Here is a 26,321-nt window from a genome sequence, read left to right on the forward strand (position 1 = left end):
AAGTGCTGGTGTAAAGAGGGCCCTGGCCTGCCCTGTCTCATTAGCAACTAGGGCATGTGGCACGCTTTCAATGTGTTTTTGGTGATCACATAACTCATAGGAAGAAGCTAATATATGGTAATTTTAGATCCAGTGATAGGTGAGTGGAAAAGATCATTGGCCTTTCAATTTTCAAATCTGCTCTTCCCTCAGCTAATATTAGAAATCTCATTTGAATTTTGGAATGGTGATATAAAAGGCGAGGTTTTAGATTTGAGGACTTAATTGCTGAGAACATGTTTGCTAGAACCAGATAAAACTTCTTTTAGTGGATGGTAAGCCTGTCTTACGGTAGCAAATTTAAGGAATGAGGTAAATTCCCTTATCAGATATTCAATTTCAATATTTAAAATAAGTGATTAAATATGATGCATAATCGCTGGAGTAGTTTGTAAAAGTGACCAATATAAGTAATGAAATTTGGGATTAAAAAGAATTCTTTTATCCATTTTTAGATATTCATCCAGTAAGATCAACAAGCAGCCATTAGCATCAAGGGTTCTTGTTTGCTTGTTTATTTAGCAAAATATAACATGGAAAGTCCCCCAAATCAAACCGTCATGCTTAGTGGGGGAGAAAAACGATTTCCCGTTAGTCCATTCAGAATGGCCTCCTGTGGAGGTCCTGGGCCAATGTGCTCAGCCAGGACCACCTTACTTAACAGCATGGACTTGGGCTTCAATGTACATAACAAGTCGGAGATTCCTCAGTTTGTTTGGAAATTCGCAAATGTAGGCACTTTTCTAGGGAACAACTTAATTTAATTCCTCCCTTCATGTAGTTTTCCATAGAATTTAGAATCCTCAGAGTTTTCAACAATGATTGACGATTTCCAATACCCCAGAGATAATTTCAGCATCTGTTAAAGCTTATAGTATAAAAGCATAAAACCTGCCACATCTTATAAATGTATTGTTTAAATAATTCGCTGCTGATGGATTAAGAGTTAAAATCCAAGCACCATTTTTGATATCAAAATACTACTGTAATATCTCAAAATGAGTGTTCATGCTAATTTTGAATGCAGAATGACATACCGACTTGTGGAAACACTGAATTGAGGTCAGTTGCTTTTTAATTGTATGTGGAGGTTATAGTATTTTATGTAATTCAATCAATAGGCATTGTCTATGATAGTGAATTACCTCTCTTGGACTTTTCATCTGTACTAGGGTGGTTTTCTTCTTAGGAAGGGAGAAATCTAAGAGTAAACATTGCTTGATACAGAGGAGAAGTCACTGAGGAGGCATCTTTTAACTTCTTTTTACATTTTTTTTAACCAAGAAATTAGTTTTATTAAAGAGATATTGCAAAGAGATATTGAATCTTTACATGGAAGATAAGTTGGACAGATGTATCATAAGGAGAATTCTTTTAAGGAGATAAGTAATAACTGGTTACTAGTACTTAATGTTGTCTAAGACAATCTCAAGCCCTATGTGTCTTACTTGCTGGTTTCTATAGTTTGTACTCTAAACACTTTGAACCTGATCAGACTGAATTAGCTGTCATAGGCATTAAAAACTTAAATTAAATTATTGATGCTTAAATTGAAGTATACTTGCTTTATGCTAAGCAAATGGGAGAAGCAAAGGTTTTTAAATTTTTTTTGTCCTTAATTTTATTTCTGATTTATTTATTATCGAGATAGGGGAAAGAAGGGTAGGGATTGTTGTATTGGCACAGCCCATCACAGTGCCTGGTACATAATAGCTGCTCCAGAAAAATATGACTCGGCATTATCTAGGGCTTGTCATTTCTATCATCTTTATTTAGCTTGAGATGATGTGCAACTTTGACCTAGGACCTTTTGGAAGTGCATGGCTATGAGTCCCAGTGGTTCTCTTTCATTTGATTTACAAAGTACTTTTCAACATTAACTTTGTAATGAAGGAGCTTTATTCCCAGAAGATATTTTAGCCAGGGGTGTACATGTCATGATTTATGACTAAAGCAAATAATAAAATATATAAAACCACACATGGAGAAGCCCATTAGGTTATTTCTAGATAACTTTGCTCCTACGTTTAACTGGCTATGTTTTTCCATGTCTATGTCTGATAAATGGATTTATCTCAGTATCAGGTTTTCACAAGATTAATAATACCCCTTTGTTAAGAGGATCTGTTTAAAATTGAAGACAATTATCCTGACATGAATTATATAAATATGTGCTAAATATTATTATGCTTTTATATTTGTAAGAATATCTGATATTGTAAGTCTACTTTTAATGGGGCATCATGCAGAAATAGGAGGTATATTCACTAAGAAAAAACATGGTGAGGCTCAAAAAAATTTTTTTAACTTGTGTAATACCATGGTCTCAAAGCTTTAACCTGAGTTCTTAGTGCATATAAATCCATCTTCTTAATTAAATGGGGCCTTTGGCCATTGAACACCAGCATATGGACAGAGTTAGTTACTAGATGTTATTATGAGGCTGGCCTGGCCACGTAATCCATTAGATGTAGGATTCAGTTATATTAGTAACAACAAAATGATTTTTATGGTTTAATAATCTTTTCTTTGTTCTGTCAGTATCAATTATTTCAGTCCTAATAAAAATCTTAAAAGGGGGTTAGGTTTATGATCTGTGCTTTGGGCAGATAATTTGTAACTTTTCTATCCAGTAAGCCAAGAGATATTTTTCTTTTGAGAAAGCGCCTATACTACATAGTTTGTGTAAACTGCTTCATTGTGAGCTTATGGGGGCAAGGAGAGTGATACCATGAGCTTATAATGTTAGAAAATTTCACTGAAGAGCATGAATAGACATTAAAATAACAAATTACATTTATAATAGTATGTATATATGTGTTTAGGAATATAATAGTGAATATTATATATTTCTTTGGGGAATTTTATCAGTGTTTATCAATTATGTTTAAGACTTTTAGGAATAGTTTATAGTAATATGTTAAAATGTATGGTAATAAATGAGAGGAAATCTAGTTACCACTCCAAGGTCTCAGTCCACCTTTCATATGAAGCACTAGTAAACCACTGAGAAACAACTCATTGAAATGACAGTGCAAAGTAAATCAAGTTGCAGAACTGGCATAGCATCATTCTGGGAGAGGGTGAGAAATAGAACCTGTTTCATAAGGTTAGGAGAAGACAACAAAAGATAGTGTATGTAAATTGCACGATAGCTGAGTACTCAATACAAGTTAGTTCTTTCTAGTGGATAAATATTTTTAATGGAGGTAACTACCAGTTCAGAATAAGAACTAATTTTCTAATAATTCCTACCTTTCCAAAATTGTGGCTTGATGAAATTTCAGCTTTGAAGTGTTCAAGAAGTGTTTAGCTAATCACCTTTAGAGATGTTGTAAAGGGAAAAACATTGAGTGGTAGGTTGGGCTACATAACCTTTATAAACAACTTTTTCGATATTTAGTCCTATGGGGCAGATGCCCCATCTAGGTGATACGCATTATACTGTATATAACATGGCTTTATGGAAACCTAAGAATAAAAGGGGCTATTACAGCAGGAGGGACTTCAGCAGCCACAGGCTGGTGAAATTAATGTGATTAAGTGAAGAGCAAGTGCACTGGGGCTCTTCTTGTAATAAAGACACTTATTGAAGACTCTCTTTGTGTCAAGGAATGCTGCAAAGTTTTTATATGAATTATTTTAACTTACAGAGTTTGTGCTCTGTTTTATACCTGAAGAAAACTAGGCAGAGAAAGGTGAAGTAGTTTGCTCCAAGTAGTCTAGCTTGTAATCTGGACTAATCCTAGTCCAGATCTAGGATTTGAACACAAGTTATCTAACTCCAAAGTTGAAACTCTTCATTCCATGAGTTGTGTGTGTGTATATACACAGCAGCAGTTGTCCTCACATAGCTCTGTGATAGATTTTGAGGAGGGCATAATTTGATACTTAATGGATCTTTAAAATATTGGGTGCTACTGACTCTGTGATACTAATTAGGCATGGCACCTGTGTATGGGTATGTATTTTGCAGGCCATGAAGCCTGAATTCGAGATGTTAGGTAAAACTTCTTTAAATCCTAGGAATGTTAGGCCTCTATTTAATAATTTTGTTTTAATACTCTTGTTTCTGTGTGTGTGTGTGTGTGTGTGTGTGTGTGTGTGCGTGTGTATGTGTGTGTGTGTACCCATATTCACACACAATGATATTGTTAGAACATATGCTGAGCTGATCAAACAAAATTGTATAACAAGGAGAAAAAGATAGAAAATTGAATAATATTCTCTTTTGTCATATTAGTCCAAAGAGCTGAATATTTAAAGAATTTATACCTTCTAATGATGGGTATCTAGAAGGTTAAATGAGGTAGCTCTGTATACTTGGCTTTCCTGAGTTGTACTGTGCTCTGGAAATCATGGAGGATGGGGATAATTACAGTGTCAGCATCCAAGAACAGAAGGGATTTTGGGAAGAGTTTGTAAACTGAGTGGACGGAAACCAGATCAAAAGTTATGTAAGACCTGGTTACAGATATTATCTAAGGGCATAGATTTTTTTTTTTTTTTTGAGATGGAGTTTGCTCTGTTACCAGGCTGGAGTGCAGTGGCGCAGTCTCAGCTCACTGCAACCTCCACCTCCTGGGTTCAAGTGATTCTTCTGCCTCAGCCTCCCTAGTAGCTGGGACCACAGGCACGTGCCACCACACCTGGCTAATTTTTGTATTTTTAGTAGAAATGGGGTTTCACCATGTTGGCCAGGATAGTCTCAATGTCTTGACCTTATGATCTGCCCGCCTCGGCCTCCCAAAATGCTAGGATTACAGGTGTGAGCCACCCTGCCCGGCCAGATTCTTTAGAGCAATCAGAAGGTCACGAAAGAAAACAGATCAAGAAACAGACTCTCAAGTAGTTATGCAAACTCAAATTCAGGATATTTGTAAACAAACAGGAATTATTAAATTTTTAGGTCATGACTGGAGGTATGAAATTAAAATATGAATTATTTGCATATGCTATCAGAGAAAGGTGATACCACCTTATATAAGACTAAAATATGAGGCTGGATTAGATAATTGGAGAAAAAGTGCTATAAAGGACATTATTAGGATGAATGGCAAAATTCAATCTATATTGTGTATTATATAATTGTGTCCACCAAAATTAATTGTTCTGAATTGGTGAAATATACCATGGCTACATTATAGAATGTCATTTTTCTCAGATGATATATACTGGACTACTTAGGAAAAAAGGTCATAGTGCATGCAACTTACATGTTAAATGGTTCACAAAATGATAACAATAGTGATATTATTATTGAGAAAGGCATACATAAAATGTGGTAGAATGTTAGCAATTTGTAATTCTAAGCAAAGTATATATGCATGTTTATTATTTAGTATTGTAACTTTTGAAGGTTTGAAATACACAAAATTATAGAAAATAAAATTTCTAACAAGTAAAAATAATTATTAATATCAATAAAAATAATAATGTTTACTGAGATTTCTAGGTAAATAAAAGTCTGGTAGATGCAAAAGTAGAACAGTTACAATGACAGCTAAAATATAGTGTCCTAAGGTTGATTTAAATATGTCTGTATTAGTGTATACCTAATAATAACAGAAAACTCCTCAAACAATTTCTTGAAGGGCAGTGAATTTTTCAAATTACCAAAATATTTTTAAGTTATTTAATATTTAGCATTGTCATGTAGAAAGAAAGGAAAATTAGCAGGAAAGGAAAGCTCTTCTAAGTTTTACTCATCAGGACATGTGCCATACATGGAATTTTAATTGGAAGCAAGGAAAGTTTAATGATAATGATCAGAATAGAGTGGAATTTAATAAATAAATAAGGGACTTCAGAAAATAGAAAAGGAAGTGGGAAAAATGTTTTAGGTAGGAATAATATTCAAAATCCATAGATCATCTACCAGTTCATATACATATGGGCACCAAGTACTCTGACCAGCATGGTTTTAGATCTGAGATGTCTTATCATTAAGGGTTTGGAAAACAAGAAGTCCATTACCATTCTTGTTGGCCAGAAGACCTCTTGTTGGCAAATTGCCTTGGTCTTCTATTCTCACTATTTTGTCATTATGGGCCTTTTTCTTATCAACATGAGATGAAAGCAAAGGATCTACAAAGTGTCAAAACAACCCCTATTTTAATTTTTACTTCCTCAGTTAAGCCAACCATTCATTGAAGCTTCATTCGCATTTTCACAAGATTCTTCTTTCTCAGCAGGTACGTCTAGAAATCATTTTGAGCTCTTAAAATTTAGCACTCCAAGTTCACATATTATTTGCTTTCTTCAATTTTATTTTTATTTCTCTCTATTAAACTTCCATTTAAGCAGTAAAGTATTTTTTTCCTCCTGAAATGTCAAGCCATTTCTTAAAGGAATCTGATGAAGAGTAGTCTTAATTTCACAGGGGAAGAGCTTCTCTAGGCCTTACAATCATCACTGCAGATTATATAGGCAGAGTAAAAGAAATCTCACATGAATAAACACAGTGCCTTAAAAATTTAAATAGAAAGTGTTAAAAAAGTAGAAGATAGATTATTCGATTAAAGAAATTGTGAAGAAGTTAATGCTTAACTGCATATTCAAGCCAGAGAAAAGCTATAGAAACAACTACAACAGAACTAAATAAATGAGATAAAAAAACAATAAATAAAAATGACAGCTATGGTTTTTAAATACATTAAATCCAAGGAAATGATAAAGGAAAACATTGTCTCTCTATCAGATAGGAAAGGAAAGCTCTTAACTGATGACATACAAAAGGCAGAGACTTTTAATAAGCATTTTCTTTACCTCTGTCTTCACACAAAAAGGTCATCTTTGATTTGATCACCAGAATAGCCAACACCTGGGCTGGGAGGGTAGAAAGTCATGATAAAAGAAGGAATGAACTAGAGAGTGTGTACATAAAATAAAATAAAATAAAACGTTGTTCAAGTGCTGGGGTTGGCAAACTTTAATATATAAATGGAACTCTTTTAAGTATAGGATGTCCCCTTTTGGGTTGTTCTGTGTATATTTTACATATACTCTCAATTCAGTAATACATAAGTTTTGTATAGGCAGAGCCTAGAGGATATTAAAAATGAACATGACATGACTCAACTCTCAACAAACACCCACATAGTAAACTAGCTTTGGGTGAAACTTTTTAATAAAGAAAATAGTATAATGTGATCTAGATATATAATTATTTACAAAAGATGCACAACTTGCTAAATAAAGTGCTCGTAGGTCCAGAGATACTTACCAATAGTTTTAAGCAACTACAAGAAAACTATCAAGTTACTTACATATGAGTTTTAAACTAAGTGTTTTTTTTTTTTTTTTTTTTGAGACAGGGCCTGACTTTTTCTCCCAGGCTGGAGTGGCACATTCACAGTTCACTGCAGCCTCAGCTTCCTCCCACTTCAGCCTCCCAAGTTGCTGGGACTACGGGTGCACACCACTGCAACCAGCACAATTTAAAATTCTTTGTTGAGACAAGATCTCCCTTTGTTGCCCAAGCTATTCTTGAACTCCTGAGCTCAAGCACTTCTCATGCCTCAGCCTCCCAAACTTGTATTAAATAAAATAATAAAATGGTGGTATCACAGGTGAGGACCAGGGAGTGGAGAGACTATAACCAAAGTTTAGTTAAGTGGAAAGGCATAGGAACATAGTAGCTTAATAGGGCAGGAAGCAGGGGCATAAAGTGGGACACCACTCAGAGTGGTAACAAGTGAACAACTGGATCAGAGTCCAGGATAACGCCTGGATTTGCCAGTATTCTTTGCAGGGTAGCTCAAGTTTATGGGAGTAAAGACAACATTGTTTTTGGTTCAGAACCTCTAACTTCCATAAGTAAAATGAGGGCTCTGCTCGACTACTTTCCGGAGACTCTCTGCCCAAACCCAAGCTGTCAAATCCTAACTTGCTTTTGATTAAGTACTCTGATAATTAAGTATCCATGCTATTTTGTTGGTATTTTGGGGGCAAGGATTTTGGAGATAATAATTTGTCACTATTATTTGATTATTTGTCCAATGGACCTAAATTTTTTGAATTTATTTTCCCAATCCATGGCAGCCTGGATAGGAAAACAAACAAACAAACAAAAAACTTTGTTAGCGCTGAAGCCCAAATCTGAATTTTAGCATGTATCACACTTGAGAAAGGAAAATGATTTTCTAGAAAGGAATCTAACAGCCTCCTTCACTGGCGGAAAAAGCCTTAAGATTACTAACTACTTCTGTGAGGTAGGAGAGAAAAGGGAAGAGAGTAGGGGACAGAAAAGTGTTGCCTGGAGCTCTACTTGTAGGAAAACTGTTCCTTAGGAAGGGAAAAGATGCCAAAGGGAACGGAGATGGAGAGGGAAGTCGGACTACAGCAGGTGAAGACTCTGGTCTCTTACTAGTGAAGTAGCAAAGAGAGAAGAATCGCACCTTTCTGTACATGCAGTGTTCTAATTGCTCTGGTAGAATCGGTGTTCTGGAATATAACCAAGCAGATTAGAACTCTCTTCATCAGCCGGGTAGTGACGATAGGAGTTTGTAAAGAGGCAGACAAGACCTTGGTTTGCAGATTAGATGTTGTGGGCTTTAGTATTTTTATTATATCATTTATTAGTCTCTTTAATGTACACAAAAGTACAAACCTGTAGAAAATTGACTTATAATTATAGCCAAGATAACTTTTGAGGTCAACTATCATGTTCCTTTGTGGAGTCTTCTTGTCCAAGGCTTTGCTGTAGTTTATCTGTTTTTTTTCTTCTGCAGCATTTCCCTGTAATACAAGATCATTCCAATGTGAACAACAGTAATAATAAAATACCGTCATCTATCACAAATCCCTCTCTTAACCCCATATACCACCCCACTTCTCTATGCCCTCTTTAGAGCAAAATGTCTTGAAATTGTTTTCTCTGGTTCTTTCTATTCTTTCATTTCTTCCTCGCTCCTCAACTCCATCCCATTCGGGAAAAAGCCCCGAGATGCCTCAGCACTCCTCTGACAGATCTGTTACAGTTACCAGTGACCTCCATATGGACAAATCCAATCTTCATGTCTCTTAACTCCTAGCATCGTTGAGCAAAGTTAACCACTGCCTCCTTCTGGAAGCACTGTCTTCCCTTGACTTTGGCAACATCATGTTCTTCGAGTTTTCTTCCCATTTGAATGGCTACTTCTCAGTTTTCTTGATTAATTTATCTTCTGCTCAGTATCTAAGCATTGAAGTTCATCAAGACTCTCCTGGACCTTCTTCTCTTGTCAGGCTGTGTTCTTTCTCCAGGTGATGAATTTTGATCCTATAGCTTTAAATACCAGCTGTCTCCGAAAGCCTTTAAAATTTTTATTTCTAGACTTGAATTCTCCCTGGACCTTCAGACTCATATCTCCAGCTGTCTACACTCTTCACATGGGTCTCTAACAAGCATCTCAAATTTAATGTGTCCCGAGAACAACTCTTGGTCATGTGTCACACAGACCTGTTCCTCTTCAATTGCTTCATCTCAGCCAGTTTCATCAACATATAGCCAGTTGGTCTAAGTAAAAAAGCTAGGAGTTAGCATTTATTCTGGTTTTTTTTTTTTGTATCTTCTCATATCCAATCTATTATAAGTCCTATCTCTAAAAATATCTTCTGAATTTATCTATTTCTGCCCAGTTTTAGCTCAGATCATCATCTTCTGTTGCCCAGCTTATTGCTGCCTTAATGTGGTCTCTCCGAAATTCACTCTTACTCCTTAGAATCCATCCTGTGTATAGCAGATAAAGTAATTTTTTACAATAATGATATCATGCCACTCACTAGCTTAAAACTTGTCAATTGCTTCCCAATGCAACTAGAATAAAATCTGCATTCCTTGTCCTGGCTTTGGAACCTCCTGCATACCTCTCTGTCCTCATGTTGTACCATCATCTCTCATCTCCATGCTCTGGCCATGTGGCTGTTTCTGAGACATGCCATGTTCATTCCTATGGTTCCCACTGTAGGCCTGTTCCCCCAGGATAGATGCTTGAATACTCTTCCCCTGGGACTATTGTATGATTATTCCTTCTTGTTATGTCATCCCTTCAAGGAGGGCTTCCCTCACTTCCCAGATGAAGTAAACAACTCGTCATAGTAGCCTATTGCTCGATGTTGGTAATCTTAATAGCACTTACAACATTACAGTTTATTACTGTATTTTGCTTAGTGTGTGTATGCAGTTTATTCATCTACTTATTCACTGGTTGGCGTATTTTCTTTGCTTTACATCACCCCCTACTGGAATGTAAACCCAAGAAAATCGAGAACTTGGTCAGTTCTAAAAGAGTTCTAAAAGAGTACCTGGTATATAATAGTACTCTGGATACATTTGTTGAATAGAAAAATGAGTAACTGGGCTGGGTGTGGTAGCTCATGCCTGTAATCCCAGCACTTTAGGAGGCCAAAGTGGAAGGATCTCTTGAGACCAGGAGTTAAAGACCAGCCTGTCCAACATAGCAAAACTCCATTTCTACTAAAAATACACACACACACACACACACACACACACACACACACACACAATAGGCAAGTGTAGTGGCACACACCTGTAATCCCAGCTACTGGAGTGGCTGAGGCATGAGAATCACTTGAACCCAGAAGGTGGAGGTTGCAGTGAGCTGAAATTGCGCCACTGCACACCAGCCTGGGTGACAAAGCAAGACTCTGTCTCAAAAGAAAAATAAATGACTGGATGAATAGATATTTGGATATCTTTTACAGAAACTTTTCAGGTGCACTTCAGACTATGGCCATTTCCCTCTTAACCACAGTTTGACTTCTCTGAAGTTTGAACACCTTGAAGAGTATTATATTTCCCTTTCTTTGGTTGAGTGTATAAAAAGTGTGCTTACCAGATTTTCAGTTATGGGAAACTAGGGAAGGATAACTGCTGTGATGGATGTGAAAAGAAAAGGATTGATATTATTGCTGCAATGCGTATCATGTCAATATCATTTTTTAATTAAAAAGTATTGCTATAAACTGGAATATTGGATGAGATAGCCAGATGAAATTAAGAAAATTAACTGGAAAGAGATGTGCATTTAGAGTTGGAAGGTGAGCTGCAGAAGACTTAAGTCAAACAAAAACTTTATAGTAATGAATGTGAAGAAGAACTGGGGTGAACTAAGAATTAGGGAGGCAGGTATCCCCAAGGAACACAGATGTCCCCCAGTTTCTATCTGTAATCCTAGATTTTAATCCGTGGTTACGATATTTTTTCTCCTTATGAGAATTTATGATATTTCCAGCCTGGAGCCATTGCTCCCTTGTCTGAACTCTCAGAAGATTTTACCCCTATCTCTAATGATAACGACTATTTCCTGCTTTCTTTTAATATTTGTGTACATGCCTTAATCTCTCCTCCTAGGCTGCAAACTCCGTAAGATGAGGCACTGTGTTTTGTTTTGTTTTAATTGCTCTGTTCCACATAATTTCCTACAAATAGTTGGAGGACACTCAGTAAATATTTATTTTGTGACTGAATGAATAAACAGCAGACAAGGCTAGATTATGTAAGTGTATGTATACTTATTTTAATAATGAAACTACAAGAGCATCCTCATTATAGAAACAAAAACCATGGGGAAGGTTTTATTTGATGTACTATGTATATTTTTAGATTTAGAAAGGATGGTAGTCTCTCTGAATACTAACCAATGAGATAAAGAAGAAAAAATAAGATATTTCTGATATTTGCCACTACGCTTGGTTTAAAATTAAGACAGTTTTAAGATATTTAAAACATTTAATTTATCAAGGGTAGGTAGGTATGTAGATAGATAGATCAATCAATCAATAGATAGATGACAAGCAGATGGACTATATCTCAGACCTAAATTTAACATGGATGGTTAGATAGGTAGGTAAATAGCTAGATACATAGATACATAGGTAGAAAATTAACAGCTAGGACCTATTTGGGTAATACTTATACTGTTTCCTTGTGAAAATAACAATATATACTATTTTCATTTGTGGTTTTAAAGTTGAATTCAAATAGTTAAAATTTCAACAAAAGTTCTTATTGATTTTTTTATAACTTGTTAATTTCTACATTTGATACAGTTTTTATTTAGTGGTCTTATTTAATTGCTTTTTATTATTACAGTGTGATTAACAAAACTTTATTTTATAACATCAAGTTTTAAAACAAATCAAATTCCCACTGATAGCATAAACAAGAAAAAAATCTTCTTCATTAATGGGAATGCGGTTAGAGTTCTTATCCTCTTGAGTTTATGTGAGATGCTTGTGGAGTTGAGAGGAAATATTTACAACTCGTCAGCGAATCAGCAAAGCAGTGGCCAAAATTTAATTAAAAGGCTGCATTGACTAAAATAAGAACCACAACTGGCCATGAAAACATGGTATAGACCAATATTAATTTTCTTTTTTGACTACTTAGTAGAGTGATGTGATTTTATTTCACAATGTAAGATGAGGAATGAGAAAACTATAATCCTGTCATAGGGCAGAAAACACAGTGAAGATGGGGTCTTGATCTCATCCATGACTGCAGTCCTGTCCTAGGAGTGCCTGCACACAGGGCAAACACTCCTGACAAAGTGCCCTGTTACACAGAAACTCAGACCTGATGTGAATGTAAACTCAGTCTCGTCTTAAACCTAGTCCCTGTTTCATTAGCTTTGTATTGAATATCATTGTATATCATTGAATTTTGATATACCATTTACAGATTTTGACAAAGACTTTCTGTAGTTGAAAGCCAATATTATTTGTAGCAGGAGGAAGTGAGTTAGTTGAAATAATCATAGAATATTTGCTCTATTTCTAATACATAAATTGATGCCAAAAATATATGATGTAGATTATAGCCTACAATATAAGTAAAGTCGAGTTGAGTTCCTGTTTGTGACTCTATTTTACTCTGTAGAAATGATGACCCTGCCTACTATGCTCATTTTTTATATATTAAGAAAGAAAGAGAAAGGCAGGTGCTGATATTTAGGGCTGGCCTGGTGGGCACATCTAGGCTATGGTGTTCTCTTGAGCACTGAATTTTACTCACCATCAGCATTAGATAAGGACCTTGTGAAAAGGAGAAAAAGGAGACTGCTCAATATGCACACCCGAACTCGGGCAAAGACACAAACATTTTGCAGACCAGAAAATTAAAATTAACAAATATTTTTTCTCTTTTCTCTCTCTCTCTCTCCATATACATATATATGAGAGAGAGAGAGACATGTACAGAATGTGCAGGTTTGTTGCACAGGTATACATGTGCCATGGTGGTTTGCTGCACCCATCAACCCATCATCTACATTAGGTATTTATCCTAATGCTATCCCTCCTCTAGTCCGCCCCCCCACCTCCAACCCCCTGACATGCCCTGATATGTGATGTTCCCCTCCCTGTGTCCATGTGCTCTCATTGTTCAAGTCCCACTTACAAGTGAGAACATGCAGTGTTTGGTTTTCTGTTCCTGTATTAGTTTGCTGAGAATGACAGTTTCTATCTTCATCTATATCCCTGCAAAGGACATGAACTCATCCTTTTTTATGGCTGCATAGTATTCCATGGTGTATAGGTGTCACATATTCTTTTTCCAGTTTTTTTTTTTTTTTTTTTTTTTTTTTTTTGAGAGACAGAGTCTCACACTGTTGCTCAGGCTGTAGTACAGTGGCATGATCATGGCTTACTGCAATCTCCACCTCCAGGTTTCAAGCAATTCTCCTGCCTCAGCCTCCCGAGTAGCTGGGACTACAGGCATGTGCCACCACGTCCAACTAAGTTTTTTGTATTTTTAGTAGAGACGGGGTTTATTCGTTTTTTTAAAAAATCACTAATCACAGCTTTAACTTCACTTCATGCTTCTTGATTGAAAGTTAAGAATTTTTTAGATACCCAATCAGAGAATTTGAGTAAGATACCCAAACCAGAGAATTCTTGGTTTCTGATAATATCCAATCCAGAGCAAAGTCCTGCCTTTGTGAACTCTCCCCCAAAATACATAACACAAGTTCAAACCCTGTAAGTTAGGCCGGACATGCTCTTACTGAGATTCCTCACAGTTCCCTCATTGCAGTGGGTCAGGTAACAGATATTTGTTCAACAAGAGGTCTGATCCAGATAGTCTTTGACTGAAGGTCATTTGGTAATATTAATAGCTTAGAGACTATCCAGTGTGTTAAAATGAAAATGTTTTTGCGCATACACACACACACACACACACACACACACACACACACACACACACAAATATCTTCCCCAAAGATAGCCTCTGGAAGGCAGCAAACATTTGAGGTATAGAAAAACTAAAGCTTCAAGTATATGCATAATTGTGGTTTGTTTGATCAGCCAATATTACCATTATATGGTGTATTTTCCTCGACTACTTTTGAAAAACTACACTGTCATCATGATATAACCTATAAGTTGAAGTTGTGAACATACTTTCTATGGATTGGTAGGCTTTCTGTTAAGTGGTTTGCCATAAATCAAAACATATCAATCTGAAAGGCTAATAAACCACCACTGAAAGACTTGCTGAAAACAATATATTCAAAATTCAAAATTTATTTTTCCAAAACACCTGCTCCTGACCTCCCAAAAGGTAAGGTATTTAGAGACTGTTGAAATTTTTATAATTTTATACTTTGAATAAATACAGGCTTAATGATTCATCTGTTACTCTTCCAGTTTAAATAGTTGACAACATACTTTTATTATTTCTATCTGGTCAAAAGTATGATTTTCTGACACCATCTTTCTGTGTATGGAATGCACTCTAGAGAATACTTAAGCTTTTTTAAAAAAATCATAAGGTATTCATTAGATAACCTTACAGGGATTAAAATAATGTTTGGGTTAAAATTGCAAAACATAGTTTATCTTATATGTCTAATATAATGTTTTATTTTCAATATGGATTATTAGAAAATATTAAACTACAGAACAGTTTTTTATTAAACACTTTTGTCAATATCATTTTCTTATTCCATGTTACAAAGTTTACTTTTAACAGGAAGAATATTAAAAATAAAATAGAAAATATTATTTTAACCTTTACAACACGGTGGAAATACTGTTTGCATATATCCCTACTAGAGTTCAAAGGTGAAATGGAAATGAAGACATTCTAGAGAAGTTTTCTAGAATGAGGGAAGAAAGTCTAGCTTCTACATTTGGGTAATGGCTTAAAATATTTGTGTTTTATCATGGAAAGACTAAGTATAGAGGAAGGTTAAACATAACTTACTTGGCAAAACTTAGCACTTTGAAAATGGGTAGTTCCCCTAACACCTGACAAAAGAATATTGAAATTTAGAAATATTTATGGTACTTCAAAGAGTATAAAGGAAGTATTGATGGATAATATGTGTGCCTCATCTTTGAAGCTTTGGTGATGATGATTGATGATGATGAGTGGAACATAAAAGTTGTAGAATGTAGTAAATGATCTTTGGAGATCTAATATATAGTTATAGAGATTGTGCTGAAACATAATCATATAATTAGGAAGAAATATATTTAAATGGATAGGTATTTGATGGAAAGGGAAATAGGTGGTTAGGAAAGAGAGGAATAAGGGTAGGCTAGAAGAGTCAGAAAAAAAAATATATATATGTATATATATATATATATATCATGACTGGGGTTGGCCTTTGCTTTAGCCTTAGAGAACAGAAGGATTATAAGAGAGGAAGAAAATGGGAAGGACGTTTAGGCTGTTTGGTGATCAATATATGCTGCTCCTCCTCATCAAAAGTTAATAAACATATTAGCATATGTTTTCTCCAGGATATTTCACTAAGCACTGTTGGGGATAGAGTAAGCACCTATCCATGAGGCATTTACAGATTCACTGGATACTTGTTGAATTTACTTAGAAGACTTTCTAAAAGCCTTCTAGTCATAAAAAGCATACAGAGTTACAGTCAAAAATTGGTCAGCATGACTGTCCAATAGCAGAATTTTCAGTCCAATGACAAATAAATCTTACATGGTGTATTCTTTTGTTCTTATGCTTTAATGTATTTATGTAAAAATGAAGAAATCTTATTTCAAATAACCCTTAGTCCTAGTTTTCTCATATCTGAAATAAAGGTGTTAAAGAACTGTATCTTTGAAAACCTGTTTGGACTTTTAGTTGCATAGTTCTTTGTCCGAAGTTTATCATCAAACAACATATAACTTGAAAGATTTACCTAAAACATCTTAGTCTTAGTGGTGTAGAGTATATGAAAAGTAAGAGTGTTGTTCATATAAGTGGTTGCATGCTATTTTAGCCTTTTTTACAGCTTAAAAAATAGTTTGAATTGAGCATTGGAATAGACCACTTGGAGCTCCTGCTGGATTAGCCAGCAACGAGTTGTGTCTACTATTCAAAATTTCGAAAAGACAAAGTATCACTATATTATCTCATTTTTTAAAATCTACATAACGATTATATTGTTCTTTTCTTCAGTCTTTCCATTTTTCTGTCTTCTTTCAAATCTGCCTAGGGATTAATGTAAAGAGAAGAAAGCTTTAACTATAGATCTCATCTCACTAGACAACTACAGAATTGCATTAACGGAAGTATGCTCAGGAAAGATACTATAATTTCGTGTGGTGGGATATGTTGGGTAATGTTAGACTAGTGTTAGCTCACTCACTCACTCACTCTAGACATAATCCCATGGGCACCTTGACTCCTCCACTCCCCATTCTGCCAGCCCTCCATATTCTTTGTCTTGGGGATGGAATCACACATCAGAAACACAGAGAGAGAAAAGATACCAATTCTTTTCTTTGGCTTTGAAAAAGACAAGACTACAGCGTAGATGAGTTTGTGAAGAAGATATGATGACCCACACAAAGCTTTCCTCGATTTCATCACTGAGATAAAAGCAAGAATTCTCCTGATGAAAGAGAAGTGATGAGTGTATAAATGACAATCTCTAAAAAGAGTGTGAGTTATCCTTCTTGCCCCCCAGTTAATCCACGAGGTGGATTATCCATGAAGTTCCCCAGTAGACTCATTAATAGGATACCAGATGGGAACTGCGTTTCTTTTCTGAGGTGAGGCCAGAGAAGTCAGTAAGACCACAGAGACGGGCCTAAGGCAGACTCATTGCCTTTCCTGATCCCATCACATTGCGAGAGAAGCAAAGTGATCTCCATGTACTTGAGGTTGTGCAGTAGTTGGGAATAAACATTCACCTGTTTGGAACAAGAACTTTGACAAGAAGAAAGAGGATATTCAAAGGAATGCTAAGGAGAACTGATGACACTAAGGACCAGATGCCTTCTCACCAATCTTATTATCAGGTCACTAAATATACTCTCTGGAACTTAAACAAAACCCTGAATTGATGAAGTTTCTGTCACCTGGGAAATTGATTGTTGAAAAATAAATTTAGGTGTTCAATAATCCATATAGCAGCAAAAATGGATACAGTGCTTACTGTGTCCCATACACCACCCTAAGCACTTTATGTGTAGTGACTAATGAAAATCTTACACACAACCATATGAGGCAGTTAGTGTTATTATTATCTCTATTTTATTGATGATTAAACTGAGGCCTCAGAAGTTACAAAGCCAGGATTCAAATCTAGGCAATCTGTAACAGACTACATGAGACCACTTCTCAAAGAGGTTTAAAATAATAAAACAATGCTTCTGGCACAACTGAGTCTATGGCCCATGTTTTAAATGCCTCATGCTTATTTTGGAGGAATGTTGTGCAAAGTCATCTTTGACATTCGTTTCTGTATGGACTCTGGGCAGGTTGTGGAGGATGCTGCTTATTATGTAATACAGAGTGCTTTCTGGAATACCATGGAAGTTACTTCTCTCTATTCTTAGGACTGGAAATATTTGGGCTTCTCCTGAGCAACTACTTTATTTGTATTTTGTAGAAAAATCAACTATTTCATCTCATTTCTCTGTTTTCATTGGCTGGTGTATAGCTGAGAGACAAACATCAAGCTAGCTGTTGCCAAGTTGCTAGAAATTCATGACCTGTGTTGTGTGTGCTCACCGTACTGTTCTATCCCAACTTTCCCATTGCTTTGCTTCTTACCTATTTTAATTTACTTTATCTGTCAGTAATGTACATATCTTAGTGAAACACCTTAAATCCTTTCTGAGAAAGGCAGGTTGTAAATACATGCAAATATTATTTTTCTTTGCTCCCAAACTACATCACTCTTAGATCTCTCTTGGTCAGCAGAAGGACCCCAGTGATTACTTTATAGCTTTATAGTTATTCCTTCATTGGCACATTTTATCCATAGAGGACAGAGAGGATAAGCTGTGAAGGACACAGTGTGCTTCCTTTTCCCGCCTCTCTATTCTTGAGCTGAAGGTGCGGTGGTGAAAAGAAGTGTGACACATAGGGAAGAATGGTGTAGTGGCTAAGTATATGGGTTCTGAGGTCAGAACTGGTTCATATCCCAGTTCTGCAACCCACCTCCATGTGATGTTGAACAAGTTACTTATCTGTGCCTCAGTTCCCTCATCGAGAACACAGAGCTGACATAGTTACTCCCATTCATGTAGTTGTTTTGAATATTAAATAAATTAATATAAGTAAATGTTTATTGCTTTCAGTAGGTGCTCAGTAAAATGACCAGTAAATGGGGCAGGAAGTCTAGAGAATTAGAAAAAGTCTTTTGAACCTAGTAAAACAAATAGAATATTCTTGATGTAACACATGAAAAGCCTAACCAAAAGGAGGGTTTTTTTTAAAGGTAGAGATTATTTTTGCTCTACTTAATATATGTCTTATTCTTTTATTGTTCCTGAGGCTAAAGCATACATTTTTAATTTTTTTTAACATATTCTTTTGAGCATTGGAATTACAAGGCAAGAAGGGATCTACATTCATGAGCACTGGCCACACTAGTAACCCCACTCAAACTGTGTTTAAAGAGCATCAGCAAAAAAAGACAACCTATATTCACCCTGGAAAAATAATATAAGAAATATTTTCTCTTTCAAGAATTTTTTTCTCATGCAATAATAATTTCTCATAAAATGTCTGTTAAGCTTTTACTTTCAGTCTTAGAAATGTATGAACCTATAAACATATTTGAGAGCACCAAATTAATTCAAGACATCTTTCAAGAAACTGTTGAACTGTTAAGAGATATGATGTGTGATGAATACTCCTGCCCTCAAGTTGGCTACAAAATGGTAAAGTTAGTCATTGAGTATTGCATGCCAAAATATGCAAACACATGTACATATGAATGTGTGCACACACACAACTGCAGTACTGTGAAATCAGTGGCAACATAGAGATTTTCATGGGGGAACAACTCATACCATTAGTGAGAATAAAAAAGGAAAGAGAAGAAGGAATGGGGAGAAGAGGGAAAAGGAGATGGGGTGGGTGAAAGGAGAGAGAAAGGAGGGGGAAAGAGGGAGAGCACACAACGTGGAAGACATCACAGTAAAAACGATTTGCAATAGAGGTTGTGAAAGACGAGAAGGCATTTGCAGTTGTTAGCATGTGGGGTGGGGGGATTCCAGGTTACAGAATGGAGTGTATAAGAGACTAGAAGCCTTCTGGGGGGTGATGGGCATGGCACAGCATGGCAGTCAAAAATGCAGTGAGCTCTGACTACATGCAAGCTGTAGAAAACCACAGAAAAGTTATCGGTATTGGGACAACCATGATGGGATTTACCCTTTAGATAGGCAGCATTAGAGAATATACCTTGAAATAGAGTGAGGATAGTGGAAGAACAGTTGTTAGAGGGAAAAGGGAGAGGCACGCATCTCCAACAGGACTGCCTCTCTCCTCAGGCTTCAGCCTCACAAACCTGCAATGGTCTGGCTTCTTCCAGATGATTCTCCTGTATAACAGCTTCCTGCTGTTGCTAATAACCAGGTTTCCTTGCTGTTCTCTTCCATCATCTGTGTGCCCAGTTCCCTGAAATAAATGCCCTCTAGTTAAAAACTCAGAACTGTTTGTTTCAAGGTTAGACCTTCACTGATACACTGTAGCAAAAGTCCAGAGAAGAGGTGTTGAGGGCCCTCTGAAAAGGAGAGAGCATGCACATGCAGAGGAGAGAGCTATTTTAGAAAACAAAACCACAAAATTTGGTGACACGTGTGTGTGTGTGTGTGTGTGTGTGTATGTGTGTGTGTATGTGGGTGTGAGGGGAGGGAAAACAAATAGATGCTCTGACCCTTTCAGATGGCCCACTTAAGAGAGTGATGTGATTTAAAGAAACAAGCAAAGGATTGGCGGAGAGGGCCTAAGGTGGCCATAAGATGCTCAGGCATTATCTCGGAAACAGATGGATGTTGGAATCTGTATTTGAAATCTATTGGCGTATAGCAGCAGTGAGGAAAAGGATACATAATGAAAAGGGACCAATGACACAACTTCATGGAAGCACTAATATAAAGGGTTAAGTGGACAAAGAGGAAAACCAGAGGGGGAAATACTGTCAGAAAAGCCAAGACTTTCAATAAAGATGAATAGTCAAAAAAATGCTAGAATGAGTTCATTCTCTATGGCTACCCAAATGTCAGTGACCAATTAAGGGTAGATTCAAAGTTTGTTTGTTTTTCTCTTCAAAATAACATTCTGGTACATTGTTATTCCCATATTACAATGAAGAGATTGGGAACCAGAGATAATTAGTTTTCTAATTATACCCAGCTGGTATATGGGGAAACTAGAATTTTAACCTAGTTCTAATTTCTAGAGTCTATGCTGCCTTGGAAATGATTATCAATGCCAGGCTAACAAATCTCTATGTATTTATATAGTAATAAGAAAGCTTGACACAAGGTAAGACCTGATCAAAGCTATATCTACAAAGAATAATCTAAAAGCAGCATGTAGTGGGGATTTGAAAAGACAGATCCAGGAAAAAGAAAGGGCAGTTATTAGACCTCTAGATAAGGAGAAATGAAATTCTGCTTTAGGGTGTAGATTTATCAGATTTAGGAAAAACAACAAAATGCCCATTTAAATATGAATTTCTGAATTTTTGATTTAAGTACATCCCTTGTAATATCTGGGATTTATGTATGTTAAATCATGCTATTTATCTTAAATTTGTATTTAACTGGTGTCCTCTATTTTATCTGGTAGACTAAAATACTGCAATGTAATTCTAAGATTGTACAGAGTACAGTGACTATGTACATTGTACATAGGTTGTTACAATATAATCTTAACAATGTATAGTTTGTGTAGACTTCCTAGGTTGAGGAAAAAACCCCAGTAAGATTGTTCTTGTCAGATACAAATCTCAAAGTCAGAAGTTTCCCAGGCCAACTGCACTTCTGACTAAGAGGCTACAAATTTGGGATTTCCTATGACTCCCTTCGGTTGATATGATAATTCACTAGAATAATTCACATAACTGAGGAAAAGGTTTTGCTTATGACAACACTTTCATTATAAAAGATAAAAATCAAAACCAGCTAAATGAAAACACACATAGGGCAAGGCCTAAGAAGGTTTCAAAGTAGAGCTTTAAGGTATTCTCCTCACAAATTCAGAATACATCACTCTCCTGGATGTGCTCACCAACCAGGAAGCTCACGGAAGACTCAGTGTTCAGCAGTTTTGTTGGTGTTTCTTTATGTAGGAGTGATTGATTGACTCTTTACCAATATGATTGAACTCAATCTTCATTCCCCAATTTCCTCCTGTACAGTGAGGGGCCCACTTTGAAAGACAGACACATTCCTATCACTTGGGAAATTACAAGGGCTTTAGATTCCTGCCCAGGACAAAGACCAGACAAATTCTTTATTATTCAATACAACCTTAATGTACTCATAGTGATGAAAATGGAAAGACAGATGAGGAAGGAATTATACTAGGGAGGAGTCTAAATTGTTGCTAATAATAATGTTCTAGCTTAAATTGATGATATTTAAATTGATCCTAGATTGGAAATATATCAGAAACTCCAGACTGAGATGAAAGAGAAAATATAGGTAATGAGCTAATTTTAGACTCCAGAAGTTGAAAATATTGATGAAACAGTTATGTGAATGCAGGGTAAAGGTATAAAAATCCATGTCTAGGGTTTACAAGAATCTTCAAAATTATATACTGAGAGTCAAGACTTCATAGCATAAATGTGATTGCTGTGTCTCTAAAATGTGCAGGCATACCTCATTTTATTGTGTCTCACTTTTCTGTGAAGTTTTGTGGAGCTGTGCAACAAAAACATTGAAGTTTTGTGGAGCTCTGCAACAAAAACAAATCTTTCAGTATGGGTACCATTTTTCCACCAGTGTATGCTCACTTCATGTCCCTGTGTCACATTTTGGTGATTTGCACAATATATTGGACTTTCTCCAGAACTTAACATATAATAAAAATTTAAATAAATAAATAAGTAGTGTATTAACCTTAATTTAAAAACAGTTTATTTAACTTAAAAATGCTAATGCTCATTTGAGACATCAATAAGTCATGAATTGATGCTGATGGCTGCTAAGTGATCTGGGTGGGAATTGCTGAATGTGGAGGTGGCTGTGGCAATTTCTTAAAATGAGACAACAATAAAGTTTGTCACATTGATTAAATCCTTTTTTTCATGAAAGATTTCTCTGTAGCATGCAGTGTTTGATAGTATTTTACTTACTATGGCACTTTCAGAATTAGTCAATTCTCACACATCCTACTTCACACACCCTACCTTTATCAATGATGTCTATAAAATGTTCTAAATCCTTTGTCATTTCAATAATTCACAACATGTGTACCAGAAGTAGATTCCATCTTCAGCACAAAAATACTAATTTTTTGTGCTCATCTTTAAGAAACAAATCCTCATCTGTTAAAGTTTATCATGAGATTGCAGCAATTCAGTCACATCTTCAGGATCCACTTCTAATTCTAGGTTCCTTGCTATTTCTACCACATCTGTAGTTACTTTCTCAGCTAAAGTCTTGAACTCCTCCAACTCATCCGTTAAGACTGGGAATCAGTTTCCTGCAAACTGCTGTTAGTATTTTGACCTCCTCCCATGAATCATGAATTCTTGATGGCATTTAGAAAGGTGAATCCTTTACAGAAGCTTTTCAAATTACTTTACCCAGGTCCATCACTGTCTATGACAGCTATAGCCATATAAAATATATTCCTAAAAAGTAAGACTTGAAAGTCAACTTTAAAGAATGTATATTTTGTTAGCAGGCATGGAAACAATATAGGTTTCGTGGTACATCTCCATCAGAGTTATTGGGTCATCAGGTGTGCTGTAAATGAACAGTAATATTTTGAAAAGATTTAATTTTTTTATGAGCAGTAGGTCTCAACAGAAGGCTTGAAATGTCAGCATGTCTTTGAAGTTAACTTAATCTTTACTCTTCAAAGTTTACCTTTTCTTTCACACATAAAGTTTAAAAAAATGGAATTAAAGTCTGTTCATTTAAAACTTGTTCTTTATGAAATGGCTTACAACTAGTAATAATAAATTAATTAAAGTAATTATAGCTTTCAAATGCCTGAATGGGAAATAATTGTAGGGTATCTTCGTAATCTCATGAAAACCACTGATGAAGCCACATTGTAGCACATATACTTGTAAAATGTCACTTTCCTTTGTCTAGTCTCCAACTATAATATGTTAAAATTTAACAAATTTGCGAAGTGTCCTCTATGTACCAAAACACTTTTCTGAGTATTGTAGGACATACAAAAATAAATAACATACAATCTGATGGAGAGAAGAATACTTTAAAAAAACACCAACATTTATGTTTTGATCATTATAATTTTGGTCAAAACTGGTTTGCTATAATGTCACTAGTAGCATTATCTACTGCATAATTAATAATCCAAATTAAACAGAGTATCAGTAGAGATGTCTTTGAAACATGCAAACAGGCAAATAGCTTCACTCCTTTTAACTTCATTTCTTTATAAATGAGAGATTGGACTAAATTTTAGATTCCTGCTTTTCAGTTCTTTTAGTGTTTATAGTGTCAGATAATAGGCTTTGTTACTTAGATCCAAGTTCTATTTGAAGCTTTAACACTGGAAATTATGGGTAAACCTGCCTTTTCATGTGCATGTGGTTCAAAGATAAGGACTAATAACTGGAAGCCTGGTTTCCAGTTCTTGTTCTGAGAAAACTTCAGCATTCCTCAATGTTCTCGTCTGTAAAATGAGAGGATTTTGTGATCAACTATATGGTGCTTTCCATCTTTAATGTCTGTAATTTTTTTAAAACCTCTAATGTCTAAGTGAAGACCCATCTAATCAGTCTGATTTATATATATATATATATATATATATATATATATATATATATATATATTTTTTTTTTTTTTTTTGAGACGGAGTTTCGCTCTTGTTACCCAGGCTGGAGTGCAATGGCGTGATCTCGGCTCACCGCAACCTCCGCCTCCTGGGTTCAGGCAATTCTCCTGCCTCAGCCTCCTGAGGAGCTGGGATTACAGGCACGTGCCAGCATGCCCAGCTGATTTTTTGTATTTTTAGTAGAGACGGGGTTTCACCATGTTGACCAGGATGGTCTCGATCTCTTGACCTCGTGATCCACCCGCCTCGGCCTCCCAAAGTGCTGGGATTACAGGCTTGAGCCACTGCGCCTGGCGATTTATAAAATATTTTAAATAAATATCTTTATTGCTCTCAAACTGTGCCATTGGAAGTGAGGCTAATGTAGAAGACAGTCTAATAAAAATAGCTGAAACATATGCTATACTGAAGAAATGAAATTCTTCAGAATGTATTTACTTATTTTTTACTCAGAATTTTAGTATGGAATATATCACTAAAATGGTTGTATTTTCATGTATTGAGAATGCCTAAAAACAGTGTGTTCCCTTAAAAGGAATTAAAGATACTCATTTAGTATCTACACAACCACAGATAAACTCTTTTGTTCTTGTATAATGCAAAGACAGATTTCAGCCAGAGCATTTTTCTTATTACAACAAATCAGTCATGTTCTGTTATATGAAAGAAAATAAGTGCTGGCATAGTCTTGGGTAGGAGAAATTCATTTTGTGCAAGGAAATTTCAGTGAGATTTTTGACTGGATGTGTTTATTTATCAGAGAGTTTGATTGTTGATTGCTAAACTGGAAATTAAATGTAGTGGTGTAATTGTAGATGTTACAATAATTAAAACTATCTTGGATTTAGGTCGGAATTCTTCTTGTTTCTAACCACAATTTGAGAAGTTACCAATTTGGCTATAGAAATTGTATACAATTTGACCTAAAATATTGATAACTGCTGTTTCATATTGAGATACTCCTGCAGTATGAGGAGGTTGGGTGGGAGCAAACCAAACAGGGGCACCTCTATGAGCTCCCTGCTGCTTTTGCTTAAGGAATGGTGTTTTACACAGTATGTCTGTCTACTGACATCCTAACTGTGGAAGTGTATCACTTTCCTTTTGTGTTGTTTATTTCAGTAGGAATATGTTACTCTTTAGCTCAGTTTCAAAAAAAAAAAAAAGTTACTGTCTTAATACTAGCTGGAAATTGAAAGTGTTTTAAAATGTTATTGACAGTTCCTTGTAGAACACTATGTAGAATGTAATTCAGATGTTTCAAATTCTGGGAGAGCTGAGTAGGTTTAATGTATCAAATAAAAGTTTTAAACCAAAAAGCTGTCTCTTTTGGGATGCATATTTTTATGCTATTTTGCAAAAGCAGGTACATCCCAAACTGAAGTGTGCATGAGCGACTTGGAGTGTGGGCTCTGGCCACAGAATTCCCATTAGCATTAGCTTGGCACAGCTGCTTGTCTCCCAGACAGTAAAGAACATGCCTTTTCCACCCTTGAGGCAATAAAATAAATTAAAGGGTGTGGCATTAAATGAGTTGAATTTTGAGTAGTATTTTTCATGCCTTCAACATTTAAAATCAGTTTATTCTTATGAAGCAGCATTTGGAATCATGAAACAAGGGATGCCTGTTTATGCCAGTATGCAGGTTCCTTTGATTCTCTGGAATCGTGTGTCAAACAATCTTTTCTGGTCCTTTTCCCGTTGTGGCTTCTGGGTAGTGTCTGTGACTAGAATTTTGTAATTCAATATGAAAGCACCCTGGAAGGTAAGACATCTTTAGTTTGTTTCTACTGGGTCTGGTCCAGGCTATTACAGTTCCTACATATCTCCATGACACAGAAGCAAGAGTTTGTGTGAAGAATTCCCCCAGGGCCTGACCAAATCCTTCCTCTACAGAAGTTGCCATAGTTTGTCTATGTTCATTGCTTTCTCCAATTTTGCACTTTCTCTCAGTAGTTCCTAAAGAGTCCAAAGAGCATTCTTTTTATCTGAAATGAAAGTGTGTTTTTTGTTTTCATGGAATAAAGGTGTA

The 26,321-nt window shown here is 35.8% G+C and overlaps 1 protein-coding gene across 4 annotated transcripts in view; it reads left to right on the forward strand.

Moving 5' to 3' along the window:
* ZFPM2 (zinc finger protein, FOG family member 2) overlaps window positions 1–26,321 on the forward strand; it is a 477,627-nt gene that overhangs the window by 44,851 nt on the left and 406,455 nt on the right. The gene's annotated exons all lie outside the window — the stretch shown is intronic.

The sequence above is a fragment of the Saimiri boliviensis genome, chromosome 15 (genome assembly GCF_048565385.1).
Source record: "Saimiri boliviensis isolate mSaiBol1 chromosome 15, mSaiBol1.pri, whole genome shotgun sequence".
Taxonomy (NCBI): domain Eukaryota; kingdom Metazoa; phylum Chordata; class Mammalia; order Primates; family Cebidae; genus Saimiri; species Saimiri boliviensis.